At 53.4% G+C, this 11,273-nt stretch overlaps 1 non-coding gene across 1 annotated transcript; it reads left to right on the forward strand.

Annotated features, from left to right (window-relative positions):
* The first annotated feature begins 11,201 nt into the window (after positions 1 to 11,201).
* On the forward strand, positions 11,202 to 11,273 carry TRNAE-UUC (transfer RNA glutamic acid (anticodon UUC)). Its single transcript has one exon. It is a non-coding gene; the product is annotated as a tRNA-Glu (tRNA).

Raw genomic sequence — 11,273 nt, forward strand, 5'->3', positions numbered from 1 at the left:
GCGGAACCCTGGGTCTCGCAGTCCCAGCCCCTGTTGCAGCAGCCTTTCACTTGCCAAAGTACGCCTCTCCTCAGGTTTAGACAGGCGGACGGTGAGTTATTAGGGCAGAGTCACGGTTCTCTTCCAACACGAGCGGCTCCCGCGAAGCGGGGGCCGCGAGCAGTTTGTAGAGCGGGTCAGCCAATCAGGGAGAAGCAGGGGCGGGAAGAGACTCCAGGTGCGCTACGATGATCCTGCGCGGAACCCTGGGTCTCGCAGTCCCAGCCCCTGTTGCAGCAGCCTTTCACTTGCCAAAGTACGCCTCTCCTCAGGTTTAGACAGGCGGACGGTGAGTTATTAGGGCAGAGTCACGGTTCTCTTCCAACACGAGCGGCTCCCGCGAAGCGGGGGCCGCCAGCAGTTTGTAGAGCGGGTCAGCCAATCAGGGAGAAGCAGGGGCGGGAAGAGACTCCAGGTGCGCTACGATGATTCTGCGCGGAACCCTGGGTCTCGCAGTCCCAGCCCCTGTTGCAGCAGCCTTTCACTTGCCAAAGTACGCCTCTCCTCAGGTTTAGACAGGCGGACGGTGAGTTATTAGGGCAGAGTCACGGTTCTCTTCCAACACGAGCGGCTCCCGCGAAGCGGGGGCCGCGAGCAGTTTGTAGAGCGGGTCAGCCAATCAGGGAGAAGCAGGGGCGGGAAGAGACTCCAGGTGCGCTACGATGATCCTGCGCGGAACCCTGGGTCTCGCAGTCCCAGCCCCTGTTGCAGCAGCCTTTCACTTGCCAAAGTACGCCTCTCCTCAGGTTTAGACAGGCGGACGGTGAGTTATTAGGGCAGAGTCACGGTTCTCTTCCAACACGAGCGGCTCCCGCGAAGCGGGGGCCGCCAGCAGTTTGTAGAGCGGGTCAGCCAATCAGGGAGAAGCAGGGGCGGGAAGAGACTCCAGGTGCGCTACGATGATTCTGCGCGGAACCCTGGGTCTCGCAGTCCCAGCCCCTGTTGCAGCAGCCTTTCACTTGCCAAAGTACGCCTCTCCTCAGGTTTAGACAGGCGGACGGTGAGTTATTAGGGCAGAGTCACGGTTCTCTTCCAACACGAGCGGCAGTATTGCAATCGTTAACGCGGTGCTTAAGCACAATTGTGCTGCTCATAGTTCACGAATGCTGGTTGAATACGTTAATATTTAATGAAATAAACACAATTCTAATTAGTTAGTAAGTGCTTGAATACGTTAATATTTAATAAAGTAGACACAAATCAGCTTGTTTAATTAAATAAACACAATTCTCCTTTCAATGCTGCTGCTTGTTTAATTTGCATTTTTCCTTAAAATCCGCTTGTTTAATTACGCAATTCTCATGCTTAAACACAATTCTGCTGCTTGTTTAATACGCTTGTTTATAGCAATCGTTAACGCGGTGCTCATAGTTCACGATGTATCCATTGAATTGTGCAATACATGTAATAGTTCACGATGTACATGTTATTGCGATGTACTTGCATGCGTCCTGAAGACATGCGATGCGTTGACGGGCGCGATGTAAAAGCCGCGTTGCAATGGCAGCGCGATGTAACTGGTGCTTCCCCTCTCTTGTGCTTTAGGATTCTATGTTCAGAGTCTGTACATTTCGTGCCTGTGTTTGTGTAAACAGTGGTGTCTGCCTGTGTCAGCGCCTGCAGCGTGTGCAGTGCCTGTGAGTGTTGCATGGCAGCGGCTGTCCTGCCGTCTGGCTATAAAGGGACACAAGTCCGATGTCTGTCTGTCCTTGAATTCGCTGGATGTATAAATGCGCTCACTGGAAATGCAAAGGGTGTAAAATGTGTCGATGCTATATGTGGAGTCCACAGCGCGTGAGAATAATAAAAGAATTAACTAATGAGCTCGGGTGGAAAAGAATAACGTGTTTCCGCCCGGTCTCGAACCGGCGTGTTAGGCGAACGTGATAACCACTACACTACGGAAACTCACATGAAGAAGAGCGCACTACTGTCCATTCTTATCACCGTCCATGACTGACTGCTGCTCCATCAATTGTGTGCATTGAACACTGCACAGATAAGAGGGCTCTCACTGAATGCACAGAACTGAATGTTGAACAGGCCAGATGTCTCTCATTGAACGCTTAGAAGTGAATGCTGCACAGATAGGAGGTATCCCGGGGTGAATGATGCCTGCTGGGGTGAATGATGCCTGCTGAGGTGAATGATGCCTGCTGGGTTGAATGATGCCTGCTGGGGTGAATGATGCCTGCTGGGTTGAAGAATACCTGCTTGGATGAATGAGGCCTGCTGGGATGAATGAGGCCTGCTGGGGTGATGGGGGGCTGCTTGGTGGCTGCTGGGGTGAATGAGGCCTGCTGGGGTGAATGATGCCTGCTGGGTTGAATAATACCTGCTGGGATGAATGAGGCCTGATGGGATGATGGGGGGGCTGCTTAGGGGCTGCTGGGGTGGATGAGGCCTGCTGGGATGATGGGGGGCTGCTTGGGGGCTGCTGGGGTGGATGAGGCCTGCTGGGGTGATGGGGGGCTGCTTAGGGGCTGCTGGGGTGAATGAGGCCTGCTGGGATGATGGGGGCTGCTTGGGGGCTGCTGGGGTGAATGAGGCCTGCTGGGGTGATGGGGGGGCTGCCTAGGGGCTGCTGGGGTGGATGAGGCCTGCTGGGGTGATGGGGGGCTGCTTAGAGCTGCTGGGGTGGATGAGGCCTGCTGGGGTGAATGAGGCCTGCTGGGGTGAGGGGGGTTGCTTGGGGGCTGCTGGGGTAATGAGGCATGCTGGCGTGAGAGGCCTGCTGGGGTGAATGAGGCCTGCTGGGGTGAAGGGGGTCTGCTGGGGTGAATGAGGCCTGGTGGGGTTACGAGGGGTGAAGGGGGCTGATGCTGTGATGGGAGTCTGCTGGGTTGATTAGGGGGCTGTTGCTAGGGGCCTCCTGTGGAGTGATGGGGTCGCTGTAGATTGCTGAAAGGCAGCAGGGCCCCCACAGGCTCTTGGCACACTGACTGGAACAGACACAAGTTTGTGTAAGTTGTGCATGTCCTCTCTCCCTTGTGTTTGAATTACAAGTAAAGAGCTCGAGGGCAGCGGCTGCTTGGGAGGGAGGGGTGGGGGGGAGTGAGCAGACCAAGAGACCAAGTAGAGTGTGAAAAAGGCCGCTTTAATGAAACAGGTGCACATTTACACAACGAATCCTCGGCAAACGCCTAACAATCTAAAACCTTACCAATTGTTTGAATTGTTTTTCCAACCCCCAAAACACCCACCCCCGCCCCTCACCCTCAGTCAAACCCGCCCCCACCCGTACATACCCCATCACATATTAAAACCATATAACATCCCCATTACAACATTATAACTTCAACAGGCCCCAAAACCATATCTCCAAACCCCACTTACAGCCAAAGCCCGACCAGATCCCCCAGCCTATGCCTCCAAACCCGAATTCCACCTGCACAACTTCCCCTGACAAAATCCACATTCCAAAATCTCAACTCCCCTCGTGCCCAAAATTGGCAAATCAAAATAATCCGCACCGCACCTGTTCCAAGCGACAATGAAAGAACAATAACAAAAAAAACCCATGTCCACCTGTAACAAACAGCTGTGCCCAACAAAAAGAAAAAAGGGGGGCAAAATAGCAAGCGTCAGAAAAAACCCATGAGATGAAACCAAGAAAAGGAGGAAAAAACCATGAGGGAGGGAGGGAGGGACAAAAAACTCGCTATGCTAACACCCGGCCACCAGGTCACCTAAGCCTAAAATGGTGGCCGGGGGGAGGAGCCCAAGCCCCTTATAGGCTGGGCTCCTCCACAACCAAAAAATAGCCCAAAACTAGCCCAAACCCCTGGCCTGCTTCAAAATGGCCCCCACCCGACCCTCCCAAACAGCCCGGGGGGGGGACCTCCCAGGGGTCGGCTGCCCCCCCCCAAGCCCCCTTGGGAGGGAGGGGTGGGGGGGAGTGAGCAGACCAAGAGACCAAGTAGAGTGTGAAAAAGGCCGCTTTAATGAAACAGGTGCACATTTACACAACGAATCCTCGGCAAACGCCTAACAATCTAAAACCTTACCAATTGTTTGAATTGTTTTTCCAACCCCCAAAACACCCACCCCCGCCCCTCACCCTCAGTCAAACCCGCCCCCACCCGTACATACCCCATCACATATTAAAACCATATAACATCCCCATTACAACATTATAACTTCAACAGGCCCCAAAACCATATCTCCAAACCCCACTTACAGCCAAAGCCCGACCAGATCCCCCAGCCTATGCCTCCAAACCCGAATTCCACCTGCACAACTTCCCCTGATAAAATCCACATTCCAAAATCTCAACTCCCCTCGTGCCCAAAATTGGCAAATCAAAATAATCCGCCACCCAGAAAGCAGTGGGAGAGGACAACGAAACCCACCTTTCTGCCCCCCCAAACAGACAACAAAACCTGTGGAAACGAGGGGCAAAAGAGTACACTAAACCAACGCATTTCTGACCGTCAAACAGCGGGACAAAACCTCCCGAATCTCCAAAAGATACAAGTCCATCCCCATCCGGGATAAATGAACCCCGTCACTGTGGAAAAAAGGCACAGCATCATACCGGATGTCACTATGAACAATCCGGCCAAACCCCAAGTCCCGACAAAACCGAGACACCTCAAGATTAACTTTCTTGCGGGACTTGTCAATAGCTTTAGGCTTTACTGCATTGCGCCGGCACCACCTCGGGAGCAATTCAGTCCACAGGACGTGGCACCCAGCCCATTGCTGATGTAACAAAGAAAGATCCTTTTTCATGGTCCGAAGAAGAACAACACCCTTAACTGAACACAGGTCATTCTCTCCAAGATGTAAAACCAAAATATCCGGACAAACCCCTCCCACCAACCACGAGTTAAGAGCTGGAATAAGATCCTTCCACAACATACCCCCCGTCCCTTCCAAACAACATTAAATAAACGTTCATTAAAGCCAAGCATAGCACCAAAGTAACTCAAACGAGCTTGAAGCTGAGCTCTTTTAACGAAGGAGTGCCCCACAATCCATATCGTCAGGACAGCGGAACGAGGACCAGCCACAGAACCTGCAAGAAAAAGAAGTATCAGAAAGGCAAAACAGGAGAAGACGCTGGCGCATCCCCAACCGCACCTCGGACATAGCGCTGAAAGCAGTTTGAAGTCCAGCGCCCCAAATGCATAATGTCCTCCCGTGACCAACCCCTGTGAAAGGCCTCAGTGGCAGCTCCAATTCGAAAAGAATGTGTGCCATAACGAGACTCATCCAAGCCAAGATGACGCAGCGCTTTTCGCAACACCATGCGCAGTTGGTATGTAGTGACCACAGAACCATCCAAGTGTTGAAAAACATTATGTTCTAAAACACCACCCGAAAGCTCCCACCAGCAGCGCGCCCAGCGCAAAGGGCAAGTCTCCACGGAAGAAACAGCTTCCAGCCAAATACCCTTGCCTTTATGTCTCTGATCCGTTTTGGAATGAGAAAGCCAAATATGAACTCCTCTACCAGACAAACGAACATCACCCCACAAAACTCCCTTGGAACACCGATTACCCAACAACTCGGACACCCTAAAGGCGCCAAAAAACATCCAAACCATCAAGGTGGCAAACAGGCAAGCTTCAGCCCTGTCCCTACACACTTCCGGCAAAATCGACACCACACTAGCCAACCTCTGCCATGACAAAGGAGACCTCACCGCCGGAACACCACCCCGCTCCCGAGCCCACCCTTCTAACATTCTCCTGCCCAATTCCCCCGCAGATGGTGAGTAACCCCAGAACAACTTACCCATAAAGGAAACGCCCGCCAACTTCCCAGCAATAGTAACTCTGGATAAACCCCTGTCCATTAAACCCAACATAAACTGAACCACATCCTCTGATCTTTGCCACGACAGGTCCCTTTTGACAGCTCCAGAAGCCAAAAATTCTTTCCACGCCAACTCATACGCTGTTCTTGTGGAAGTCGCCAAGGACCCTACCACCAGCTGAAAGACCCTGTGTTGCCTACCGTCCACAGATGTTCCGGCATGGGAGTCGGCATCTCGTCTGCCTCCAAAGCTAGCCCACGGAATCTCTCCCACTGTGAACGAGACAAAGCATCCGCAATGTCATTGTCCACACCAGGAATGTGTAGGGCCCTAAAGCAAATATCAAATCTAAGGCATCCTAACACATAGACCCTGGCAGTTTCAGAACTTGCACGTCCTTGGCAGATTGTCTATTGATCACCTGAACCACAGCCAAATTGTCAATCCTGAAAAGAACCTTCTTGTGAGCCAAATCCTGGCCCCACAACGTTACTGCCACAACAACCGGGAACAGTTCCAAAAAGGCAATGCTCCGGCCACCATTCCTCCAAGCCTCGGGCCACCGCTGAGCACACCATTTCCCTTGCCAATACAGGCCAAAACCATCACTACCAGCCGCATCAGAAAAGATCTGCACATCCCACATCCAATCCACTTCCCTATGTAGAGGAACTCCATTGAAAGAATGCAGAAAGGTGACCCTCATACGCAAATCCTCCTTGACACCCGCCGACAGCCGAACCCGATGATGTGGCAAGTAACGACCAGACAGAGCCCTGCCTAGTCGCCTACAGAAAGTCCTGCCCGCCCTGACCACCCGACATGCAAAATTAAGGTGACCCAGTAAGACCTGCACTTCCCGCACCATGACTTTCTTTTTAGGCAACATTTGTTCAACCAACTCCAACATGTTCCTTTTCTTATCCAGGGGTAAACGAGCCTGCATGGACTGAGAGTCAAGTTCAATGCCCAAAAAAGACATGGTCGCGCAAGGACCCATGGTCTTCTCCGGAGCCAAAGGAACACCTAAATGAACCATAAGGGACTGGAACTTAACCAAAGCATTCTGGCAGTCTAAAGAATCAGCAGCACCCACAAAAAAGAAATCGTCCAGATAGTGAGTGACCAAAGTGTGACCAGATTGCTGTGTGAAGAACCATTGTAAGAACGTACTGAACGTTTCAAACAACGCACATGACATGGAACAGCCCATTGGCAGTGCTTTGTCCACATACCACTTCCCAAGGAATTGGATACCCAGAAGAGGCCAATCTTCAGGATGGACTGGAAGCAGTCGAAATGCGGATTTAATATCGCATTTTGCCATTAGAGCCGAAGGGCCCGCAGCCACTACCAAAGACATGGCCACATCGACGGAAGAGTATGAAACAAAAGCTGCTTCATCATCAATAAAGTCATTCACAGAACTACCCTCAGGCCACGACAAGTGTTGGATAAGCCGAAATTGTCCCGGGTCTTTCTTGGGAACCACCCCAATTGGTGAAATAATTAACTCTTCCAGAGGCCAATCATCAAAAGGACCTGCCATTCTGCCTTCACACACCTCCTTGTTCAACTTCTCCTGGACTATATCCTTATGTTCATCCGCTGACTTAAGATTCTTCGACCACCTCCTCACACGAGGCCCCACATAACCCAGATGAAAACCATCTCTGAAACCAGACACCAGAAACTCTCTCAACTCAGCAGACCCATACCCGTGTAGCGCCTCAGACAAATGTAGCACATTAACCGGCGTATGAGCCTTTGGGCCCAACACCTGATGAACCTCTCCCTCCCCTGGAAGCCGGAGGTGTCTGTGAAGTGGCCTGATGTGTTGAACCCTGCTGTGACCACTGTTGCCCACCCGGAGGTCTGAGTCCCCAACATCTAGAAAGCGGGTGGCTCTTTTTCCCACACTGTGAACATTCATGTCGGAACTTACAAAACTCTCTAGTGCATGTCCCTCGATTGAATTCCCAGCAGGTCCCAACATTAGCCTGTGCTGATGTACCTGACCCCACCCCTCCCCGGGTGGGTCGCGCTTGAAAGGGGCGGTAAAGTAAAGGCAAACCACTGGCCGTAAAGATCGTTTTACCACTAGAAGCCGCTCCCATGGTGTGTTGCCAAAGGTCTGTGTCTAATTCCCCCCATTTCGCCTCAGGGTCCCAAGCCATACGGGCCCTAAACTCCTCATCATACTGCGCCCAAGCAAAGTCATTTCTAGTGATTTGAGCTTTACGAATCACATCCATGTATTTGAACAACGAAACGCAGCGCTCAGGAAACTTCTCACAGTATACACTGGCGTATATTAAAAACGCCGCCGTCCAATTTTCGATGGTCAAGGGGACTTTAGGCCGCTTAGCCAATTCGTATTCCTCTTCCTTGGAACCCTCTTTAGCACGTACTTCCCTATGTAACAACTTTAGGAGTTCCACAAACTCACCATTCCAAATTTTCTCCTTAGTGCTCAACATTAGATGAGCTCCCAACGGCTTAGTGACGCCCATATAGGGCAACTTCCTGATTTTCAACTCCTTACTATGTACAACCTTACCTGTGTCAGTTCCGACAGTAGAAGTCCCACTGTCAACCTTAGCCTCCACCCCCTTGTCAACCCCATCGGTACCAACACCCTGGTCTTTAACATAGCGACCCTTGTGTAACCTACCCCCAGACCCCGTGGAGACTAAATCTTCCCCAGACCCCACAGACACCATTTGAACCTGAGGCTGCACATTCTCACCTGGACGTAACAAAGGAGGCTGACTTGGCTCCGTTCTCCACTCCACATGGGAAACATCATCCGCCGTTCGAGGAGCCCTCACTGAGGGGCCGAGCGCTCGTGGCCTGGACCGTTCAGCTCTCCCACGCACCACCGGTGCCTGTAAAGAACTAAGAGACACATGAGACTGCCCCCCCTTAGACACAGTATCCCGCACTTCACCCTCCTCAGGGCTATCCTCATCATAGTCAAGAATTAACGATTCATCCAACTGAGAGGGGGCAGGCAACACCACTTCCTTCCGGACCCCTTCAAGGGTCAGTGAACGATCACGGGCCTTACCAACCCTGACCTGAGAGCGAGGCGGGGAGGCAGACTGTACCCGCCTGTATGCCCCACCAACATTACCAATTCCAACACCTGTCACCGGCAAAAAATTTTGAAGATTTTGCGGAGCAAAAGCAGTCGCGCCGGACCTGCTCTTGGAAACTGCGCTGTAATCCCTCGGTGGAGCCAGTGAGATCGCACGTGACCTGCTAAAACCAGCTGCGCCGACATCCCTCGTTGGGGCCACTGAGGTCGCGCTTAACCTGCTTGTAGTGGCCACGACGGGATCCCTCGTTGTGACGGGACGTGCCGCGCAAGGCTCCACCCTCTTTTCACCTTGGCGCAAATGGGCTGCCTTCCGCCCTACCAAGTCCGCTGCTCCTGACTGCTCCCTATCCTGCAAAGAAAAAGGCCGGACTGGTGTGCCAGGGTTAAAACCACCTAAATATCCAGCAGCTGGGCGCCCGTCGCTCGCCGCCCTGTCAAAAATCCGTCTACCATCCTGAAAATCCACTGAAACAGGCCTCTTATTCTTAAGGACATCACACAAACGGGGTGGAGGGGGGGAAGGGGGCAAAACCTCCTCCTCACTGCTACATTCCAGCATAACCTGAACTATAGCCGACGCTGGACCCTGCACTTGAGCACCCAGAGCCACGCCAACCTGTTGCGTTCCCTCCAAAACAGTCGGCGCCCTATTCTGACCACCAACCTGTAAACCCGAAAATTGCACAACACCAGGCCGCATACCCTCTGCACCCCGAGTCTCAGCCTCGCCAAACTGACCAGCCTCACGCAGCCCTTCCGCCCAAGAGGGAAAAATATCCAAACCCCCCCAAGACCGAATCCTAACCCCCTGAGGGGCCTCACACACAGACCCCAACACATAATCAGAACCTACCACCCCCTTATCTGCCACAGAACCAGAAGGAACCTGAGGAAGAACAAATACCTCCCCACCTGAACCTGATTGCAAAAAGGGGGAAACATCCTGCCCACCAATCTGCGCCCACTCTCCTTCACCCACTGAACCACTGCACACAGACACAATTTCCCTCCCCACAGATGGAGAAGGAGAAAACAATAATGGGCTAAAGGGGGCCCCAGAAAAACCAGCCACACCGGCTCCCTCTAATGAAGAACCAGCCTCCCGGGCAGATGAAAATGAAACTCTCTGTGGATGAGGGGGGGTCAATATAAAACCCCCCCTTGGCAACCCCTGTGTTTGGAACAAATCCTGAGAAGGAACAACCCGCCCAAGGGCCCCTGCACCAAGCCCCTTATCCAGGACCAACGGCCCGCGCTCCAATGAGGCCTCCGCCCCTCCCCCCGCAGCAACGTCACTAACCGCCACTGCAGAGGTCGAGGCGGCGCGCCGAGTGCCCCCACGCTGGACAGATGCCCTGCGACCCTGTTGTGAGGGAGCAGAAGGCCGCTCGCTCTCTAAAGGAGGACACCGGCAACGGAACCGGCTCCGCCTGTATGCCGTCCCCCACCGCCAACGCACCCGCACCAAAGGCGCCTGACCCGTCGAGCTCAGAGAGCCCCGCGCCCCTCCCACGCTGCGCTTTAACCGCCGGGGCCGCTCTGCGAGTACGCGAGCGGCCCCTTTCACTTACCCCATCATTACGGCGACGTTTGGGCGACAAACACGCCGCTACCACGGCCGACACTCCCGCTGACGCACGTCGCGGAGGCCGCTGCTGTTCCACCTGCCTCTCCCCGATGACTAAATCCAGGCGGCCCGCCTCGCTCAGGAGGCGGATCGCCTCCAAAACACGGTAATCTTCCGCTGCCATAATAAAAGATGACGCTACAAGAAAAAACCTACCCTGACAAAAAACTCGCTATGCTAACACCCGGCCACCAGGTCACCTAAGCCTAAAATGGTGGCCGGGGGGAGGAGCCCAAGCCCCTTATAGGCTGGGCTCCTCCACAACCAAAAAATAGCCCAAAACTAGCCCAAACCCCTGGCCTGCTTCAAAATGGCCCCCACCCGACCCTCCCAAACAGCCCGTGGGGGGGGACCTCCCAGGGGTCGGCTGCCCCCCCCCAAGCCCCCCATCTCTTATGACTCAATGGTGTCTGTGAATGAAAGTAAAGTTTCCTCTTCCGGTCAATCCCGCGGTTTCCGCTCCTTCGCCTCTCCTCAGGTGCCTCAGCCCTGGGGGTCTCTTGTTATGAGTGTCTTTGTTCCTGTCCTTGCTGTCCTCACTGTGAGAAACCTCGGTAGCATGAAGGCAAACATGAAGTAAGAGCCCCCTTATCAGAATTCAGAGGGTATGCACAGCGCGCGCTGCATCAGTGACATCTTTAGACCCGGTGCAGCTGCTGCTTCTACGCTTCCTGGTGGTCTAGTGGTTAGGATTCGGCGCTTTCACCGCCGCGGCCCGGGTTCGATTCCCGGTCAGGGAA

This window comes from Lissotriton helveticus, chromosome 1_2 (assembly GCF_964261635.1).
Source record: "Lissotriton helveticus chromosome 1_2, aLisHel1.1, whole genome shotgun sequence".
NCBI classification, from domain to species: Eukaryota; Metazoa; Chordata; class Amphibia; order Caudata; family Salamandridae; genus Lissotriton; species Lissotriton helveticus.